The sequence below is a fragment of the Mustela putorius genome, unplaced genomic scaffold (genome assembly GCF_011764305.1).
Source record: "Mustela putorius furo isolate JIRA1106 unplaced genomic scaffold, ASM1176430v1.1 tig00000281_pilon_pilon_pilon, whole genome shotgun sequence".
In the NCBI taxonomy this organism is placed as follows: Eukaryota; Metazoa; Chordata; class Mammalia; order Carnivora; family Mustelidae; genus Mustela; species Mustela putorius.
In genome coordinates, this window is record NW_025421343.1 from 32,686,722 (window position 1) to 32,707,952 (window position 21,231).

The window sequence follows — 21,231 nt, forward strand, 5'->3', positions numbered from 1 at the left end:
CGGGAACAATGGCCCCCAGGCCAGTGGCCACATGCTGCCGGGCGGACTTCTCCTGACTCCCCACTGGGCTCCCCTATAGGCAGGGGGCCTCCCTGGCCTCACCCCCACTGGGCCCAGGCCAGGCACCGAGAGGCCCTCCTCGAACATCTCTGGCTGACTAGCCTCCAGACTCCAGGCCACTCTGGAGCCTGCCCTGTGTGCGTGTGGCAGGCCTCACAAACGGGGTGCCCCCTGGTGCGAGATAGGGACAATAAAGGTGGGGTCAGAGTCAGGAATGTGGGATTCAGAGCGTTTCTCCATGGCAAAGGGTTAAGGAGGCACCTGGCACACGTGGTCTCATTTCTGTTCCATGTGGACCACTCAGCGAAGGATCATGGCAGTTGCCCCATCTCTCCTAAAAACAGCTTCATGATGACAGCCTCTGTCCCCAGGGAGCTGAGGCAGGACTGGTCACAAATATCCCCGGGGAGTGAGAAGCTCAGAGATACCACTATCCCGCATAGTGAGAAGCTCAGAGTCACCTGGGGCTGGAGCATGTGTCTCCAAGGCCTTGGTGTCCAAGGGAGGCCTGGGAGGGCCCACACTGGGGGCACTCTTGGGTGGGAGGGGGCGAGTTGAAGGTGGTGAGGGGTGCAGAGGCCTCACGATGCTGCCTCCTTGCCTGGCCTGCTCCTAAGTGAGCGAGTTTGCTTTCCCACCAAGAAAAGGAGAGGCTTGCGCCTCATGTGGCTTCTTATCAATATGGCCTCTCTTCTGGGGCCTGTTGTTATCCAGCTTTATGCCGGGCTATGTGATGGGGAGGCCACGAAGGGGAGCAGCCCTCGCTACTGGGTCATCAGGAGATGGACAGAGGGCACAGGTCAAGCCCAAACCGCAAGGCAAGGACGGGGACGTCAGAACTGCCCGAGGTTTCTGTGAAGACGGACCGGAGGGGTGGGCCGTGGGTGGGGTCTAGAGGACAGGGTGGGTTGGGGGGAGCGGAGGGCAGGTGAGAGGGCTTTCTAGAAACAAACCACTACACATCGCTTCTCGGCCTTTTGGCTAAGATCAAGTGTAGAAACAAACCACTCCGGGACAGGCTGAAGACCCCTGAGAGAAATGTCACGACGGGGCCAAGGCCCAAGCTCCTTCTTCCCTGAACCCCTAAATGTTCGCTCAATAAAAACCAAGCCGGCTTTCCTGTCCCTGTGTCGGGATGTGGTGCGCAGCAAGAATGAGAAGGACCACAGGGACTTCAAACCCTGGACACGGAACCGCTTAGCCGGCATGTTTTAGGGTAATAAAGGAGACTAGCGGAGTAGAAGTGCTTGCTTCCCCCAAAGTCTCCATTAAGCTCTGGAATATGGGTGACACGTACGGGGAGGAGGACACGGCGCAGTTAGAATTCTGCCGGCAAACATTCTAAAATATTCATGAAACACGGGACCAGGCCTGACTGTTAACACTGCAACTGGTTCCCTCCAATCGAGTGACAAATGGGCACCAAGCACTGTCATCTGTCCCTTTGATCTCCCCAGGTCCCGCCAGGGAGCAGAGTGGGAGACTCGGGAAGGCAGTGGTGGAGGGGGGCAGGGCTGGGGGAGAGCAGAGCTCTCCTGGTGGCTTCGATCTCCATGAAGCAGGCAAGCGAACGGTGGATGTCTTCAGACTATGAGGCAAAATAATGGGTTCTCCAAGTCCTAGCCCATCAAAAGAACTCAGTGGGGGGTCCCGGGGATTTCCACTCCACCGCACTAGCCCCCTTTGTGGAAGGAGGTACTGTTAGATACCCAAATTCCAAGGAAAAGCACAGGCAAAAAGCAAAATATCTACATTGGCTTTTGAAAGAAAATAAGGAGGAAAGAATAACAATAAACTCCTGGCTTTCTTGGTCGAGAGCTTCTTCCAAGCTTCCAGACACGCTGAGGGGACCTTGGTACAAAATGGCTGCAATTTAACAGGACGCCTAATTAAAAGGAGCGACATGAAGGGCCTTTTCTTCCTACTCTGGGTTTGGCTTTCTGTGCAGTGTTCAAAAGTATGACAACTGGAGGACAAAGAGTTATGTCCCCAAACAATGAGACGTAGCCTATCGGCTACTGAATTACTGGTTTTTATGTCTTTCTGCCCAACAAATGTGGCTGAAGTTTTTTATGTGCCCGCAATATGCTAGGAGCTGAGGTCACGGGGAATAAGACACTGGCGGAGCCGATGGGTGGAAGAGAAGGTTCAGACAAGGGTAATGCAGTGTGTGCCAGGCAGTGGGTGTGTGGCCTCCCGAGGAGGGGCGGGGAGCCCTCTCCATGGGCCTTTACCCCCCACACCATGTTGGCGAAGACCACAATCCATGAGAGTGCTCTCTTACCCCTACCACAGAGAGAGATTACAAGTAGGCAGAGAGAGAGAGAGAGAGAGAGAGAGGGAAGCAGGCTCCCTGCCGAGCAGAGAGCCCGATGCGGGACTCGATCCCAGGACCCTGAGATCATGACCTGAGCCGAAGGCAGCGGCTTAACCCACTGAGCCACCCAGGCGCCCAACTCTTACCCCTACTTTAAAAAAGAAACGTGTTCAGGGAGCAGGGCATGGTGAGTGACTGTGGGATGGGTCTGGGCTTCCTCTTGGGGTGATGAGAATGTTCTGGAAGCGCAGAGCGAGGATGGTGGCCAAACCGTGAGTGCACGGAATGCCGCCCAACAGGGCACTAGAAAACGGTGAATTCTGTGTTTATTTTACAACCATTTTTCATAAGTGAAGTTTTCTGAGGTCACATTCTCTGCTCACAAGATCAAGGGCTGCCCTCGAAGCCCTGAGCTGGGGGGCTGCAGGGGGAGGGGGTGTCCTGAGACAGTGAAGCCTGCCCGGAGGCTTGCCACTCTGTTCCCTTCTGCTCAGTGCCGGCTCCCGGCTGGGCTTCAGCATCGCAAGTCACGGGGAGCCTTCCGGGCCACTTCACAGCCACCCTCTGAAGGACCACGGAGAATGGCTCCCAGCAGCCCACCTTCTAGGGCTCCACCTGGTCAAGTTTTAAGCTCTCCCGTGGCAGAGCGATGACGGCCCTACTCCTCCTCTCGAGAAGTGTCTGCCGTTCCCAGAAGTTCATTTCTGGGAAGGTGGCTGGTGGCCTGGGCACCTGTCACCCCTGTCACGCCTTGATGCTTCCCAACACCGCCCTCCTGTTTCCGGGTACCCGTGGGTCCCCTCCCCCTGGGGCAGAGGGTTCACCTGGCAGAGATCCAGGGAGGCCGCTGGGGGCAGTGGGTGTTGAAGGTCGGGGAAGGGAAGGAGGAGGAGGAAGTGGAGCCTTCCCGGATTCCGCAGCGACCCGGAGCCAGATCCTTCCCTGGGACCTGAACTGAGCCACCAAGCATCACACTCACCGTGCTCCCCCCCGCTTCCTGCGCCGATGCAAATATCCAGCTTCCCCTTGGTGCAGCCGGCCACCCATCTGTTAACACACTGTCCAGACCGGGGCCTGGTGGCACGGAACTGACCCAGAAGTAGGTATAATCCTCTCTTCTAAATGTGCTTAATACCGCCGATAATCTTGTCACATAAATCTCCCGGTTAGCAGGGAGCTGCAGCCATCACTGCTAGACTCCAAGAATCTTTCAGTAACGGATTCCACCTCCTGTAATCTAGCTCCTTTCTAATACCGATTTCAGCTGCCATGTTGCTGAGCTTGTGAGAACCACCGGGCCTTTAAGGGCACCGTTTCTCGGAGCAACGTCCCACAGGCTACGCCAGCTGAACTGACCCACGCGTTTGTCTGGCCTTCCCGAGGGCCCCTTGGCATCTCTCTGTGCATCTAGGCCCATGCTCGTGGCCCTTCCTACTGTGGGGTCTTGTAGGTACTGTGGTCTGAGTCTCCCAGTTTCTCTCCTTGTTTGAGGCCAAGTGTCTACGCCCAAGTGGTGTTGTCCTTGACTTTCTCTGACCCCCAGTCATCCCCCAGTCTCCCTGGCTAAGGACTTGCTCCAGCCCTGCCAACCTGGGGTTACGGTGTGGCCACAGGCTTGGAAGGATGCGATCAGTTCAAATAGTTTCTATGTTTCTCCAAAGAAATTAAACCCAACTTGTTAAATCACTTCCAAGGAATTTAGTTAGCAGCCTAAACACCACTGGGCTGGGGCAGAACTCCCCAAACGCAGACTCCCTGTTCCCAGAGTTTCTGCTGTTTTAATCCCCCAAGGACAAATCTGGGAGGAGTGTGCCTTTCTCCAGGAGCACGGTACACAGCTCTGTTTCCAACTCCCCAGTGATTCAAGAGTAAATACCCTCCGAGCAGCACTGACGCCTGCCCCAGGACGGGCTCTGGGCTACCAGCAACAGCTGGGTACACAATTGGGCTAATTTCATCCCCAGACTCAGGGGACCAGCGGGGGGGAAAGACACAGCACAGGCCCAGACCGGCTGACTGGAGCCTGCCTGGGGATCGCTCGTTTTCCGAATTAGACCCCTAAGCCTTGGCTTACCCTTGGCTAGTTTTGTCTAGGTGGAGGTACGGGTTTGCAGAAGTCCTTCTTTACCCAGTGCTCACCTTGGAACTTTCTAAAATGACCTGCTGCAAACCACACGGTCAACATTGCCATCTTTGAGGACGCCGCGTGGCCGAGACCACAGCCCCAGCACGTTCCTCTCCTTTTACTTACAATGAGTCCAAGAGGAGCAGAGAGGGCAGCACAGAGAATTTCCCTCTGAATTAAAGTCAGGGAGAGGAGGGGAGGTGTTAGGGCTTGGAGGTGTTATTTGTCTGGCATGGTTGTTAGATTTAAAGAATTTCCTTGATTGCTCTCTGCATTTGATCCAGAGTCTTCTGCTGGAGGAATAACCAGCAGAACGCGTCCATTCCCATTTTGTCATTCCAGCCGCAGCAAAACTCTTGCCCCAAACGCACAAATCCACCTTTCTCTGCAAACAGTGACGTGTGCAAATGCGGACACCAGCCCAGGTGGCCCTCCACGTGGAGGGGACACTGCCGTCAGACGGGAGAGGGACCGGGGAGCACCTGGCTTCTCGCTTTACTCGCCCTTTGAAAGTTTTCCAAATTGGAGTCCCTATGTGGCAGGAAGCAGGCGTGTGGTCATTAGGAAGCCCCTGGAAATAGTTTTTGACATGGAGGAAAAAGGTGAAATGGTATTTCATTTCAACCCAGCAGAGGTCAGAAGGCCATCCTGCTCCTGGAGGAAACCCAGAGCATCAAGAGCATCCTTTGTGGAAAACCAGCCCCCATGCAGGCGGGGAACTCTTGCCGGAGGAACTAGGATGAGATACTCTCGGGGAGCGCGGCAGTTCCCTAGGACAGTGCGACGAGTTTACCGCAAACCAGGGGCAGGAAGTCATTCTCTCTCGGCTCTGGAGGCCGGGAGTCCAAAATCAAGGTGCCGGCAGGCCGTGCTCTCTTGGAAGACTCTAGGGAAGAGACTTTTCTTATCTCTGCCAGCTTCTGGTGGCCGCGGGCGTTCCCGGCCTGTGGCTGCGTCACTCTGATCTCTGCATGTCAACCTTCCCCTCTGCTTTCTCTTCAAAGGGGCCCCGTCGCTGGACCGAGGGCCCGCTCTGATGCAGGGCGACCTCATGGTGAGAACCTTACCTTAGAGACATCTGCGAAGACCCTATTTCCAAACAAGGTCCCACTGGGGGGTTATGGGTGGACTAGCATTTTTTGCACGGGGGGCACTATTCAACCCATGACACGGAGTGTCCCTGAAATAAAATCCTGTCTGTCTAACCCTGCTTTCTCATGGATTCAAATGTTTTAAAGAAACGTTCAGTTTCTTCGGAAGATGCCTATCTCAAAACCATAGCTCAAGTCTCTACTTGGGGGGCTGGGGGTGCCAGGAAATCTTAGCAAGTTCACCAGCGAGCGTAGGATGGGCTTGTGACACAGAGCCTAGATCTCCCAACTGTGCCCTCAGTCCAGTCACCAGATGGCTGACGGGCACCCCGAGCAGTCTCTGAGAAAGCGTCTGCCAGCCCCCCCGGGGAGCCTCCCGACACCACCGCCCTGAATCGTCAGTACCTCTAGACCTTTCTGCGCTCTGCCCTGCACCATCCCTCCAGGCTCCGCGTTGAGGCTCAGCAATGTTAAATAACAATAATAATAATAACAGATCTGAGTATGACGCTTTAATAGCCAATCTGTCATTTTCCTACTTTATTTCTGAGATTTTAAGAACTGTGCCCTTCCTGCACAAAACATCAGGGTGCATTTACATTAAAAATGAAACTAATTAAAATGTTTGAAAACCATAAACCACACCACCATAAAACAGCAGCAGACCTATTTTTCCAGTCTAAAAAGATTTTTCTTCCCTGGTTTGTGGCCTGCCCCGATGAGCAGACTGCTGGAGTCGGGGAGGTACCGGGGCTGGGAGCCTGGGGGCAGTGGCGCTCGCTTGGAGCGAGGCCTCTGGCTGCCCATCCTGGGCATGGCTTCCGGGGAAACTGAGGCAGGGAAGCAAGGTACCTGAAGGGCACCAGATGTCAATCCACTTCACGAACACTTGTGTCTTGGGAGAGACTCCAAGGCTGAGCTGTTTCTACAGCCTGTGCCCCAGACAGGAGGGGCCTGAATCCTCAGAGGAACATGGTAGGAACCTGTGAGATGTCATTGTCCAAAGACTCATACTTTGCATTTTTTCAGATGAGCATCCATTTCTTCATAAAAATCAGCCCCTAGGAACTGATCTATAAAACAAAACTCGTGTGGCGTCTCCTTTCACCCGCACTCCCAGGATTTTCTGAGCACTTCTCGTTGGCCCAGTGATGCGCTAAGGTTTTTTTTTTTTTTTTTAACCTGGAGTTTCCCTCATTGATAAAGTAGGATTGTTGTTGCCCCCATTTTACAGATGAGGAAAATGAGACCTCAGAATGTTACGCGTGTTACCGATGATAAGAGCCTGCATGTCTGAAGGCCTGTGCTCTTTCCAGGTCGTGTTCTGCGTCGGATGGGACTGTGGGCTCGCCCCCACGCTCCAGTTGGACTCACCCGCTTCAGGGGTGGGCTTGCAGCTGAAGTATGGCTGAAACGTGGGACACCAGGGGTGCAGAGGTACAGAGGTGAGAGATAAGAGGCTAGCAAGGTGGGCTTTAGGTCACTTTATCTTCAGGCCAAGTTTGGGGTATTTGCACGTTTGTTTGTTTTTAAAGTAGGCTCCACGCCCAGTGTGGAGCTCAGTTTGGGGCCTGGACTCACCATCCTGAAATCAAGACCTGAGCTGAAATCAAGAGTCAGATACTTAACCAACTGAGCCACCCAGGTGTTCCTGCATATTTTTTAAAGCAGGCGGGGTGACAAGATCAGGTTTGCAGTGAAGAATGGTAGGAGGAAGGGGCAGACCGGAGCTGGGGAGATGGGCGTGGAGGCTGTCTCTGTTTCCTGGGGGAGCTTTGACGGTCTCCTGGACTACCGCAGTAGGCGCGGAAATGGAGGGAAATGGATGCACTCGAGAAACGTCTGAAGGTGGGGCTGGTGCAGCAGAGGGAGACTTCAGGTGGCTGGGCAGCTGGGCAGCTGGGACGGTGGTGGACCTGGCCCAGAGCCAGGTGTGCAGGGGAGGAGCAGGTTTGAGCCTCAGGACTGGGAGTTTAATTCCAGGCACTTCACATTAGCGGCTCCCAAAGGAGGCACCTGCCTCCTTTTGTCCAGGCAAAAGACTTGAGAGCAAGAAGCATGGGCTTTGACCTGAAAAGGGGCTGAGTTCAATTCCTGCTTCTACCACTCAGGACCTTGGGTACTGAGCAAATTCCCCAGGCTTTCTGAAACTCAGTTTCCTCGTGTGCGAAATGGGGATAATTGTAGGCTTACTACACGGGGCTGTTGTAAGAACGGAGACAAAACACGTAAAGCTCTTGGCACAGTGCCTGGACCTCCACAAATGGTTTAAAAAGCAAAACAAAATAAAAGAAGAACAACAACACAACTATCACGACAACCCCCAACAAACAGAATGTGGCTTGGAGCCCAGGGCTGTTCAAAGTACCAGCTCTGGATTTGAGATCATCAAATACAGGGGATGGATGATTTTCCATTTCAAGGAAGCACAGTAATTGCTCTGCAAAATGCCTTACTTTGGGATCCTTTTAATCAGTGAGGAGTTGCATGCATTTCAAACACCTAGTTAACGTATTTGCAGGCTCTTGACTACTCTCACTGAGATGCTACGTGAAGAACAAGAAGCAGTCGCAGAACCTCTCGGAAAAGACACTGTATGACCACAGAAAAGTGGAAGACGATTTTCAGAAGTGCACAGCTATTTTTTTTTTTTTTTAAGGTAAAGCAATTGATTTCCATGACTACACCTTCTTCTACCCACGATACAATCTGATAATTCAACACTTACTTCCTAAGCACATAGCAGGCAAGTGTGAGGTGCTTGCGATGTGAAACCCAAAGCAGGATCTTAGGTCTCAAGGACCCACTTTGTACAGGAAGAGAGGCAGAGAGGAGAAGACTGCACAGTGAAGGCCATGTAATAATAATAATGGTAGATCACACGGACAGAGGGTCTACTGGACACCAGAGGCGACGGGAAAGGCTTTGTATTATTCATTTACTCTCCCCCACAACCCAATTAATAGATGATATTAGTATCCCATTCTATAGAGGAGGAAACCAAGCTCTAAGTGGGGAAGTAACTTGCTAACGGTCACACAGCCAGAAAGTAGAAGAGTCAGAATTGAACTTGGCAGCTCAGATCTGGAGTCTGGGTTCCCAGTCCTCTCACGGTGTAGGCAAGGATGCATGTTAAGTACTTATATCTGATGGCAACAGGTATCCCAACTCGGTTTGATTAATGGGGTTGGCCAACCAATGACTCTTTTTGCCCTCCACAGAACAACCAAATCTTTGGCCTGACTGCCCCTTGACCTGCAGCCCCTCCTTCTCTCTCTAGTCACTCCTGCCCTGGTTTCTGATAGGTCACATTTGAAATCCCAGTTCAACGCCTCTAATGACAAGGGAGAGTCACTCATTTACCAATAACCAGCTGCATAAGACCAGCTGCCCATGAAGTTGGCAATGGTCATGGAACTTCTTTGGTCCCTAGGATTGCCAGGCAGGACACGTCAGGGAAAGAGGCTTTTGAACAGTCCACACCAGAGATGCAGGACGAGTGCACACCGGCTCTGCCCAGATCCGCACATGGGGCAAAGACTTGGAGCTTCTTCCCCTAATCTCTTTTTAGATTTTCCTAGGGGGTGGGGCAGCCAATCCTCTGTTCTGAGCCAAATTCTCATCTTTGATAACAAAAGTTAGAACTGAACCCTAGCCAGGAAGCCCTGTGTATCTTTCACAGGACCACACAGAGACACCAGGGGTCTGAGCTAAGGGGAGGCATGGTTTCACAGCAGGTGACAGATCCTTCAGGTGGCAGAGCAGGCCCGAGAAGCCCACTGGAGATGGGTATTGGCCAAGCAGGGCCCATTCCACTAGGACTGAAGCTGCTGATGCTTGACCAGCTGTCTGAATGTGGGTGCCTGGTGCTCCAGTCTTTGCCACCGAGGACATCAGAGGTGGGCGTGAGTGGTGGAGGTAAGGCTGCTGCTGACTCTCGCTCATGCCCCCAGAGCCCACCTGGCCCTGGCCGGGGAGCCAGACTTCCAGGAACAGGAATATCTGGACTTGGGAAGATTTTTCAAGAAACACCTAGAGTCTTGTGTTGGATGTGGCAGCTACTACCTTCTTCGGGGAGGAAGAGTCTGTTTGGCAGCATAATGCTCATTTTACGGAATGTTCAGACATGCCAGGTGCAGATTTTCCCGGTAGCCGTGGGAGATATCGGGTCAGTGGGGCCCCCTCAGCCTGGTGAGGGAGCGGCTGCGATCTCAGAAATGGATCATCCGAACGCCCAGCACCGGCTTCTTCCTCAATTATTTACAAGGAACGCGACGTGGTGCAATGGAACCCAATTCATAACGACCTTTTTAATGCCTTTATAACACAACATTCACAATATTCCCTTCTAATCTAGCAGATGACAAGTTGCCACCATTGAATTCCCATTAATATGAATTATGGGTACAATATATTTCGCCCAATATCCTCTCCTCAGCCTAATATTGTGGGGAATAAAATCACACCCTCAGCATATTCCTGATGTGTGTGTGGGGTGCTGGCAGTGCCAGTCCGTTTGCTCTGCTCTGGGCCGGCCGAGGCTCCCAGGCTGGGTGGACGGCCGGCAGGGCACTGGGGCTCCGTCGGGGGGAGCTGCGGTGGCTCCGGTCCTTCCTCCTCCCTGCCTTCTTCTCGTGGTGAGGAGCCCACCGGCTGCAGCAGCATCCTACGGATGTAGCCAGCCCTCCCCTGCTGGGGCCGGACCCTGCATCAACTCCTTGAGCCGTTACAGGAGGTCGTGCTGGGCACCTGCCTCGTACACTCGTGGGATGCAGGGGGTTAACCCGGGCGAAGACACGCAGAGCCCCGGCTGGCTCACAGGAGGACTCGGTAAACATCAGCGTCGGTGATGCTGACGGTTGGCGGTGGCTTGTCCAAGGACGCGTCTAGGGTCTTGCAGGCTGGCAGCCCCGAGTTGCTTCCTCACGTGGCGGGCGTGTGAGAGCACAGGGTTTTAGGCCATACCTGTGCCGGGAGGCGTACTTGGCACCTCAAAGTTCCCCGAATTTACACAGATGTCTCCTCTTTTTGGATGGCGTGGCATTTATTTATTTTTAATACTTTTTCATTGTAAAATTCATATGCTATACGATTTGCCATTTTTACCGTAACAAGACCCATAGCAGAGAGTAGCCTTTCGTCCTTCTCCCTGTTCCCCTCGAGCAGTGCTGACTCACAGAGAAGACAGCGTCAGGTCGAGGCTGCTCCAACCCCGTCTGACGCGAGCGGCTAGCCGCGATTCTGCGGCATCCCCACTCCCTGGCCCAGGTGGGAATCCACCTGGGCTGCCCCCTTCAGCTCAGGTATTGTCCCAGGCCCACGGGCCATATCAGTGGGCAGTTGTGAGGACCTAGAACACTCTTCTGGAATGAAACAGGCCAAAGCATTCTGAAGGCAGCCACTAAAGTGGACACCAGTCGTGGCCTCTGTCATGGACCAGAACAAGAAACCCCAAGAAAGAGGCCATGGCCTCAAGGCTCCACAGTCCCCCATGTCCCGCATCTGAGCAGAGTCTGTGCTGCGCACATGGCTTGGATGTTAAGGAAAGAGTGTCAAGCTGACCAGAGAGCAAGTGAACAGAAGTGCAGCCGGGCCTCTGGGAGGGATGGGGCTGCACCACGAAATCCCACATGCGCTTCGGTCCTGGCTTTTGTGGTTGTTTCAAATTGCTGATGAACAGAATTGCTTTGGTGGGTGGCCCGCAGCTCTCTCTTTACCAGGTGCTGTGAGCGTCACGGAAAGATGTCAAAGGCAAGATGTTCAGCCAGTGGCCCCTTCAGCAGATTTCATTGAGAGAGGATGGTTCAGGGCAGCGCCCACAGAGAGCTCCATGCCCAGCTCTGGAGCTACACTCCCCAGGGACGAGTCCCGGGCTGCTGAGTGATCTCAGTCAAGTGCCCCAGCCTTTCTCGTCTCTAATGGTGGTAACAGTAGGTACCTCAGAGGGCTGTGATGGGGATTTTAAAAGTGAATGTTGGGAAAGTCGTTAGAACAGTGTCTGGAACAAAATAATTCCTACGCGAGCGCCTTAAATAAAATAAGCAGATGAAAAAGGCTGCCAAGAATTGCAGGCAAATGGGAAACAGTCCCAAGAAAATACTAATATTGGAGAGGAAAGTACTAATGCTGAATAAATACTCGTATTTGTGATCCCATGAATCCAAACACCTTGGGAGTAACGGGAAGGGGTGCAGGGCTTAGGGCAAGGCCTTGGTATGGAAACTCCATACTGATATCCAGGCCACATTGTTAGGACACGGGCCGGTCTGCAAGCCTGTGAAGTCTTCCTTCTGGCTCCCCCTAGGGGTCCCGTCTTCATCATTTTCATCATGGGCAACCACAGACATAACTCATTGTTTGAAAGCTCACCTACCATGTAGGTGGAGGTGAAGTCAAAGGCGTCCATCCTCTCGGCCCCAGAAATAGGGGCCAAATAAATGAGTAAAACTTACATGCATGAATTCATTCATTCTGTCCTCACATGCTTACTGAGAACCTCTATACGCTGGGATCACATGGAGCCCATTCCTATGGAGTTCACTGCCTAATAAGCATACACATGAATAGACGGGAAAGGACCTTATACTCTAGGCCTTACGTAGGAACGTAAATGAAAGTGTTATGGGAACAAGAGAAATAATAGCATTTTCTTCTCCCCACCACAGAGGTAGTCAGCTGTTGGATGAATAGGACTTCTTTTTTCTGGGTGGGCAAAGTGAGTGGCAAGTACAAAGACCCTGGGGCATGAGAATTCTTATATCTGGGGAGTTGTGGCTAAAATGAATGGTATGGATGAACTCTCAAGTAACCAACCCATGGTTTGGCCGTCCAGTGTGTTGGTGGATTTTCCTCAACCAGAAGCATGGTCCCAGGAAAACACATGAGTGTGGCGGGAGTAATCTATGTTTTGGTGTCAACATTCAGGGAAGTAAGAGATAGCAGAATCCCTGTACATAGCAGCGAGTGCCGAAGTGAGTAAGTAACAGGTAGACTCCACTCACAAAGGTCACTGTGGCTGTTTTTGGCAAACCAATGTGCCATGCGAGGTCTGGGAGATGGACTAAGGCACCCACACTGTCACCAGAGAGCATCCACACAACGGACACAGTTGTGTTTTGTTTATTTTTTATACAGTGTGGAAATGTGTTAGGTCACATATCAAGAAGCCCCGGGGGCAGGAAGGAATGCACATTGGGGCTCTGGTTCCATATTTCTGGAATTTTCTTGTTTTGTTTTTTTTTTTCTTTTCTATTCCTCATGTGCTGGCTTCATCCTCAGGTTTGTAGCATAATGGTTCAAGCCATCATGTCCAGACATGACAGTCCAGAGGGAGAAAGATGGCCTTTCTCTTGTGACTCTTCCTCAGAAGGAAGAAAACCTTTCCCCAAAGTCCCCAGACAGTATTACCCTCCTGTTCCACGGCTATACTTGGGTCACATAACCCTTCCTGAACCAACAATGGCTAAAAGGATTGGGATCACCAACACCTGGCTTAGAACCATCCTAATCCCGGGAGAGGCTAGGGTTCAACTTCCCCAAGGCATGAGAAGTGGCGGATACCTGACCAGAACTGAGACCCTGTTAGGAAGGAAGAAATGCAATTCTTATAGACAGCCAGCAACACCCTGACAGACCTCAAAGGTTGCTTTGTCAGGCCTGGAGAGGTTCTCCAGCTTCTGTGCTCCCATAGTGAGAGCTACCTGACTCATGGGTGGGCTTGGCCACCTTTTTATTCCTACCCCTACACCCAACCCTCCAACTTCAGGGCTGCTTCTAACCTGATGAAGGAATTCTTTAAGTAGTATGTCAAGCGTCTGAAATCATCCTCAGGGCCAGTTTAGGGCTGAGGTGGGTTTCTTTTAACCTAGAAAAAGTCTATCCTGTACTCAGAAGATTTCTCTGCTGCTAGAAGAGCTTCCTCAGGGTAACCTTAGGATATTGTTCTAGAATCACAGGGAGGATCACAGCCAAGTCAGAGCTGGGGCCCAGGGCTGGCCAGTGTACCGGGAGAGGTGGGTGAACATACTTTTGATGAGGGAAAGGAGCCTTCAGTGTGGGAGTCCTTGGTCCACATTTTATAGCCAGCTGGAAGCAGACCAACCTGGGATAGCCATTGATGGAGCCGGGCTCATGAGTCTATCCTTTTGTCCCGGCTCCTCTCAGCCATTTAAATCCATGTTTTTCAAAGAAAGAAGTCAACTCTGAGAGGAGGAGTGGCTGGGATCCTTCCAGCTCTCCCCAGCTCCTCAACACCAGCCTCTTAGCTAAGGGGAGTCCCGTGGGCTTTGATTCCTCACCCCTCCAGGTGAGGGACTCCCTCTAGCACCCCAGCTCTGTTTGGACAGGGCAAGGAGCCTTGCTCAGTGAACAACCCAACCGGTGGCCTATGGGGAGGACTTTGGGGCCTCTAAGGACCAAGGAGTGTGGGGGTGAGGGGCAGGGGGTTAGCATGCTTAACCAAAATGCCTTGACTTCAGAAGTGGGTCTAATGAGGACCCCATGTGGGGACTGTGGCAGCCAGCAGCCAGGGAGGCCGTCCAGGGAGAGAGGGGCTGATCATAGGCCTTTTATTTTCGGTGTGCCCTCTGCTCCATCCCCAGTCCTAAGGACTCCCCTCATGGTGCCAGAGGGTCCAACATGTTTGTCCATCTCCAAGAAGAGGCAGGAGAGAGGTGGCTGGAACAGCAGGGATCTCGCCCCACCAACAGGAAAGGCGTGTACCAGCAGCCTCCAGGGGCACGTGGATGGGCACGCAGGGCCTTTATTTTCCAGAGGAAAATGAGGTTTCTTGCCTACGGTTCCTACAGAGGCAAATTCGTGATGCAAATGAACACGACGAGCGGAGCTGGTAGCCAGAGCAGCCCAGAGTCCTCCAGGGCCTTCACTGCAGGGCAGCCAATGGCTTCTGAAACTGACGGGTAATCTGCCAGGTTACATCCCTTTAGCTCTGCGGGGGCATCACAGTGACTCTGCTCGGTGGCATGGTGCTTTGAGAGGGCTCAGGCCAATTTGGCGGCCTGTGTCATGAAAGTGAGTTAAACAGGGACAGGGTCCGACTGGGTTTGGAGGACATTCTCTTCCCTGAAATTAAACAAGATCTGTAGATGCTGACGGTGAACAAATTACACCGAGAGGTATTCAGCTCTTCTTTTTATGTTTATTTCTCTGAGTTATTTTTAGCATCACAGACAGTTCCCAGTTAGCAAACGGGTTGGGTTCTGAAAGTTCATTTGTAATTTGGCTGTTTAGATTTTGGAACATACTTTCCCTATAAAAAACTATGTTATAAATGGTGATGAGAATCCCAGGCTAGTTCTCCAAAGCCTATTTAACCCATAATGTAGCTAAAATACTGTCCTTTTGCAAGGGAAAAATTGTTTAATTGCAACATGAGTAATTAAGTAAAACAGGGAAAACCATTAAAAGTGAATAAGAAGTAGATTTATGTTCATATTGAATGATGCTGTTTGCAGAAAACTTAATTTAATTTAAGAAGAGGCCTTTCCAAGGGCTTTTTGGGAAATTGCACAGAATTTAGCCTATTAGGGAGAAAGAGCCATTGCACTTGTCCATTTTTCAGCTACTACCACATAACTGGCTTCCTTTCCTGATTCCGGGCTCGTCAGAACGTATCGCCATGTAGATTCCCACAGGGAGAAATTCACCGGCCAAAATCCATGAAGGTGGTCTCCTTGGGGTGGATTTTTAAAATTCTGAGCCACAGGTCGGCGTTTATCTGTGCGGATGTCCTAGGAACAGCAGTGTCCCAGTCCCACCGACTCTGGGGGCAGTGATAGCGTCACGTGAGGGCCATGTCCTGGCCAGCAGTGGGTTCTCAAGGTAAATGCACCCTGCAGGGTTCCCTGGGGGCCTGCTGCCTCTCCTCTCTGGCAGCACAATCCTTGCTCTGCACCTTCTTTCAGACCTCACCAGGAAGCTCTTGGTGTAGATGGGAGGTGTGTAACCCTGGTGTGCATGTGTCATGTGGGCCCCTGATTTCCCACACGAGGCCACGCAGAGGATGGTAGCAGATGGACCCTATCCTTTCTGTCAGAGGCATGTGAGCCTTGGTTTAAGCAAGTGTGCTGGAAATCCTGGGGGTATGTTGCAAAAATGACCATAAATCCTCTTGTCCCTATATGCCCGCCCTTCTGCAATGCGGTGTTATAACACCGTCAGTCAAGATGCAGGGTCTCTTTGCCCACTCCTTGAATGTGACCTGGCCAGGAGACTTCTGTGGCCAGTAGGATTTTAGCCAATGTACCTCAAGCAGAGGTTACAGAAGCCTTTGAGCCTTGCCCGCTTGCTGCTCTGGGAAGCCCAAGAACAACATGTGAACAAGCCTGAGGTAGCCACAGGGGGGACAGCAGGCCCCACGGAAGAAGAACGGATACCCATGGGTTGGCAGTCTGTAAAGCAGAGATGTGGGAGCGAGGCCGTTCTAGATCAGCTGGCCTCAGCTGAAAAGCACTTGACCACAGACGGAGGAGGAAGCCAGCCTGGACCAGAACGGGCGGCCGGCTCAACAGAACTGTGAAGGAGTAAGCCACTACGTTTTCGGACGATTTTTCCGGAGCAAAAGCTAACTTACCTACACATCTAGCTCTAGTCAATGGGCTCTCCTGGAAGCTTTCTTCTGGAACCCAGCCTGTGGCTCACCCCTGACAAGTGCGGATGAAGATAGAGTCTTCTCCCCTCTTTTTGCCCCCTCGGTCACAGATCTGAAGCTCAAGCCCTTCAGGTCTTCCCTCCCCACACGGCAGGTTCGGAAACGGGTGCTTTGGAAGTCATGGCATTTTTCAATGGTACACGTTTCGTGACTGACAGATGGGTTTTAAGTCAATGAAGACAGAATCCAAACCGTGGCTGCAACTCCACGTTCAGGCAAAACCCATTAGCTCGGCACGAACACGCACAAAAGCTGTCTCACAGCGCACCATCAGTGCCTGATCATTTATCACAAGGGAAATCACACATTCTCATTCACGGAGCAGGAACAGTCTTCTGGATAAAATCATGCACAGTCTGGAAATGCACCACAAAAGGGACTTGAGTGATTCTCCCAACCGAGCCCTCTCAGCAGCCTTTGATTTTCAGTGTGAATGCAAGAGGAAAGGGAGGTCTGCTTCTCATTCCGTAACTGTGCAACGCATCCCTTATCCATTCACGGATTTGCGGAACCCCGCGAGGGGGAGGGGCCCGCCGGGTGGGGCCTCGGGGTCCTTCACACGATTCCCAGCTCCTCTCCCCCAGGAGGGGCAGCTCTCCACACACCGTAGAGTGGATGGGGGAAAGACACTGTGGCCAGGGCTGTCTCTCTAATGACAAATATCACCCCGAAAGCCCCAAATGCTCATAAAAGTAAAAAGAAAAAAGTCTGGGTTGTTTGGTGCTCCGAGGACGGAGCCTACAGATTTCATACCCCCTTTTGGTTTTCCTCGGGCCCCCGACACCGGCTAAGTCTCTCTCTCCCCAGCCCAGATTTATTTTCAAGGGCTCAGCTCCGAGGAACGACGGGAATGTTTCAGCATGAGCGCTCCTGACCACAAGGAAAAAAGCCCCCGACACATTTCACAGACATCAGCCAGGATTCTGCAAAGTCCATTCTTTCAAGAACAAAATTGCATTTTATGAAGCCGTCCCTTTTCTGTTTCATCTGTCAGGCAGGTTTGCCGAGAATAATTTAAATTTCACGCAGCAGGAACTGCGGGGCAGCCGGGCTTCCCCTCCACCCCGCAAAGAGGCCTGGCCTCGGAGCCTCATTTCTGCTCCTTGGGGCCACCCTCCTTAGGGTGGGGGCGGGGCTGGACGGTCTGCAGCCCAGAGTAGCCATGCCGGGCTGGGCGCAGGGCTGTCCCAGCTCTCGGAGTCCTCAGGCCTCTCCAGTCAGGGGAGGAGATGGTCCTCGGAGGGCTCCCACCAGCACCAGCCTCCAGGGGGCTGGTTTTACCCCACGTGTCTGGACACTTGGTCCAGCCCGATCTCTGATGAAGCTTTTAAAATTGACTTTTATGGAGTGCTTGATGGATAGCAGGTGCCGCTCTAAGCTTTCCCACACATCCTGATTTATCCAATCCTCACAACCTCCTCACGAGGAAGATACTATTCTTATTCCCACTTTAGAGACAGTGAGACTCAGAGACATAGTCAGCTGTGAGGAGGCAGAGGTGGGATTCAAACCCGGTTCCGACTGAGGCGACAGCCTGGAGCGCTCACCGGCTCTGCCCTGTAGAGTCGGCGGAACCTTTGGGGCTGCACTTCCCCACCTCACCCAAGAGGGACACCCGCCCATTTTCTTGCAGACTCGTGTCTGCTGTCAGGTAGGTGGTTGAAGGGCTGGAAAAGTTATCGTCACGGGGCTGCACTAACGGTTACCATGGAGAACGCACTGAGCCAGGTGGCCTGCGGGGAGCAGAGGAGCCAGCCCCGGCGGTCCGCTCCTCACTCACCGCTGGCCCTCCACAAGCCCTCTTTCCTCTGGCCTCACTCTCCCGACCGGCAAAACAGAGAGGCCGGAGGGCATGGTCTCTGTGTCTCTCTTAGGCTCGGGGGACTTGTGTGTGAGTGTGCGTGTGTGTGCGTGTGAGTGTGTGTTGCATCTGGTCACAGCCTCCCCCGCCTCAGTGGCCCCAGAATCTGTGCTTGTCCAACTGGCCTTTCATCAAAGACCAGTAAGAAATCCTCAGGCCACAGGAAAATGAAGAAACATAAAAATCAACTCAGGCCTAAGGCAGCAGTGACAGAAAAAATTGTCATCACCTCACTCACCAGCCCCTGGCAGGGAGCCTAGACAGCCTTCCCTACCCCGGGAAACCTGGGACTGTCTCCCACAGTGTGGAGGAAGCTGCCCCAGTACTGAGAGTGAGTGGGGGACCAGGCCCATGGGCCTCGGGGCAGGAGAGGGGCAGGCCATCTCTGCATGGGTAGGATGGTATAAGATGTCAGCAGTCACCCCCAGCCCTCAGAGAGATGTGACACCCTGCTCCATGCCCAGCCCAGGGGCTCGCTCAGGCCTGACAGCACTAACACTTGTGCCTGAGAGTCATAGTGGGGACCTTTGCCTGAGTCCTTGGGTGAGACCAGCCCCTATGTGGCACCTGACCCTTCACCGAGGAAGCCAGGCCAGTATGCTCTAGCCCCTGTTGCCACACTCCAGGGTAGCAGGAACATGGGGCTCTGCTCCTGGCTCCCATGAAGCCCCCTTCCTCAGCCCCCCTCCACCAGAGTGGGGTCTCAGCCGTGTGTACACACTGCACTTTCCTTGGAGGAAGGGGTCCCGTGGCTGAAAAGGCTTTAAAACCCCTTCACTCCATCATCAAGCTCACTAGGCGACGCTGACTAGAGGTCAGTTGGGGGTGTGGGTGCTCCCCCTCTAGCTCTTCTTGCTGCCACGATGTCACCGTGGTCATGTCAGGCCTCCATGTCACAGATCAACGTGAGCTCTAACCACTCAGAAACACAATTTGCTTTCTCCTCCTGCCTGGGGCCCAGCTCCTGTTTCTTATAGGAAGACTCACCTTTTTCTCTTGGTGAGGTTAGAAATGATCCCTCTTCTCTACAGGGGAGAGAAGGTGTCCTAGGCTTCTCCTGGGGGACAGTGACAATAGTGGTGGGGGTGACGACAGCCACGTGCCAGGCCCAGCTCTATTCTGAGCGCCGTATATATGTTTGAACTCACACAAGGTTCACAACAACTCTGGTAGACAGGTGCTACTACCCATCCCTGTTTTACAGAAGCAAGGCCCAGAGAGGTCATGTTGCTTGTCCAGGGCTGCTTAGTGAGCAAGACATAGGGCAGAAGTCAAACCCCGGCTGGTGCCACAGTCTGTCTTCATCCAAAACTCTATGCTGCCTCTGCCCATAACCTCAACGGGAGAAACATTCTCGGGTCATTTGGTCACACCGGCCAGGCTAAGACCTGTCATATCCTGACCTGTGTGTTCCCCGAGGGCCAGAGCTAGGCCTTGGCTACTCGGTAAAGACGCAGCCTGTTGACCAGGGCAACCACAGATACATTGGTTTGGGTGTGCCTGTCAATGATGTGGTGCGGGCATGGGGTTAGACAAATAGGCTGGGCGACAGGCGTCTGGCGGGGGCTGCTGCTTGGCCAGAGGGCAGAGAGGCACCATGGCCTAAATTCAATGGCAGTGTCCTGGACAGAAGCTGTGGCTGGCTGTTGCCCTCCCTCTCCCCTGCACATCCCGTTCTCCTGAGCACCTCGAAAAACCCAGGGTGGAAGCAGGCACCTTTGTTTGGTTGGACCAGCTCCTGCAGGTCTGGAGCTGGGCTGGAGATGGCTCCAGAGAGGACATGTGCCAAGGAGCTGGTTGTCCCACAGGCATGAACTCTCGCCCCCTCTCCCCTCCCAGCCCCCCAGGGCAGTCCTCCCCAGATGCTGTTTTCTATCAAAGGCTGGGCTCCTGGCCCCCCATGTGCTGTGGTTTGGGGCCCTGCCGGTGAGGGTTGCTGACTATCAAGCTGCATGGGAGCAAAGCAAGGGCTGTGTGGGCAGGGGAGCCCTGTGGGAGGGGCCCTCATCGCCAAATGCCTTCCAGCACCCCGGCCTGGAGGGTCCAACCCCTGTCCCGCATGCAGACCCACAGCATCCCTTAAAAGGTCTCCCTCCAGAGAGGGCCAAAATCATCAAGTGGGCTCCCCGCTCCAGCTTCTCTGTCTGCCGACCTGGAGCCCCCAGCGGTCAGTTCCAGAAGCTGCCATTGTCCAGATGGCCAACAGCTGGCCTTCCTGAGCGGCTGCCAGATGTGGCTGGTGGGGAGGCCGGCTGGCTCGGCCAGGCAGAGGTCACCGCATCAGGCCAGTCCTGAGGGCTGGCGTCCAGGGGAGGAATGCATTCGGCCAGTCTGTGGGTGTTGTGCCCAAATAACCCTCTGTCCCCACCGCCCCAGTCCGACATTCCTTCCCTCCCCACCTCTGTGGGGAGGTGTTTTCATAACAGGAAAATAAAATCAATAAGGCACTGCAGCAAGATGTCCGCGTGCTCCACGCTGGCCTCCGCTAGCTCCATTGTCTCGGCCTCCGCTGGGCTCTGGGCCGGCAGCGCTCCGTTATTAATGGGAAGCAGGGCTGAAAGGGGGTTTTGAAAATCACGGAGACAAAGGCGCAGCACACCTGGAGCGCGGCTTTCCCACACCACGGCCACCGCACAATGGCCACGCCGGGCCTCCCCCGCCTTCTGCTTCTCCTGCAACTTTTCCGAGAGCAGGGAAGCCAGCACTGGCCGCACGCAGACGCCTGCACACATGCCGGCTTGGAGGGGCTCCCGGAGGCCGCCCGGAACGGCTGGCGGAGGCAAGGGTGGCCTGCAGAGCCCCTGCCCGGCCAAGGAAACAGGACGGTCATAAATGGGGCTTCCTGCCCCCCAGCATGGGCCCGTCCCCGAGGGGCTCCAGCTGCCTGAGGGGCTCCGAGCGGCGCAAGGGGGACCAGCTTGGCCTGAAGCCAGGCAAGAGCCTTGGTGTCATTTCTATTTCAGACTCTCTGTTGGGAGCTCAGCCCCCAAGACGGGAGCTGCCTTTGGAAGGGAGCAAATGCCCCAAAGCGGACTGCTGGGGCTCGAGGCCTGGGTCCCCAGGGAAGGCGCAGCCTCAGACCAGCTCTCACAGACTTGGCGTGTCTCA

The 21,231-nt window shown here is 53.6% G+C and overlaps 1 protein-coding gene across 3 annotated transcripts in view; it reads right to left on the reverse strand.

The window, feature by feature from the left end:
• KLHL29 (kelch like family member 29) overlaps positions 1-21,231 on the reverse strand; it is a 297,199-nt gene that overhangs the window by 114,927 nt on the left and 161,041 nt on the right. The gene's annotated exons all lie outside the window — the stretch shown is intronic.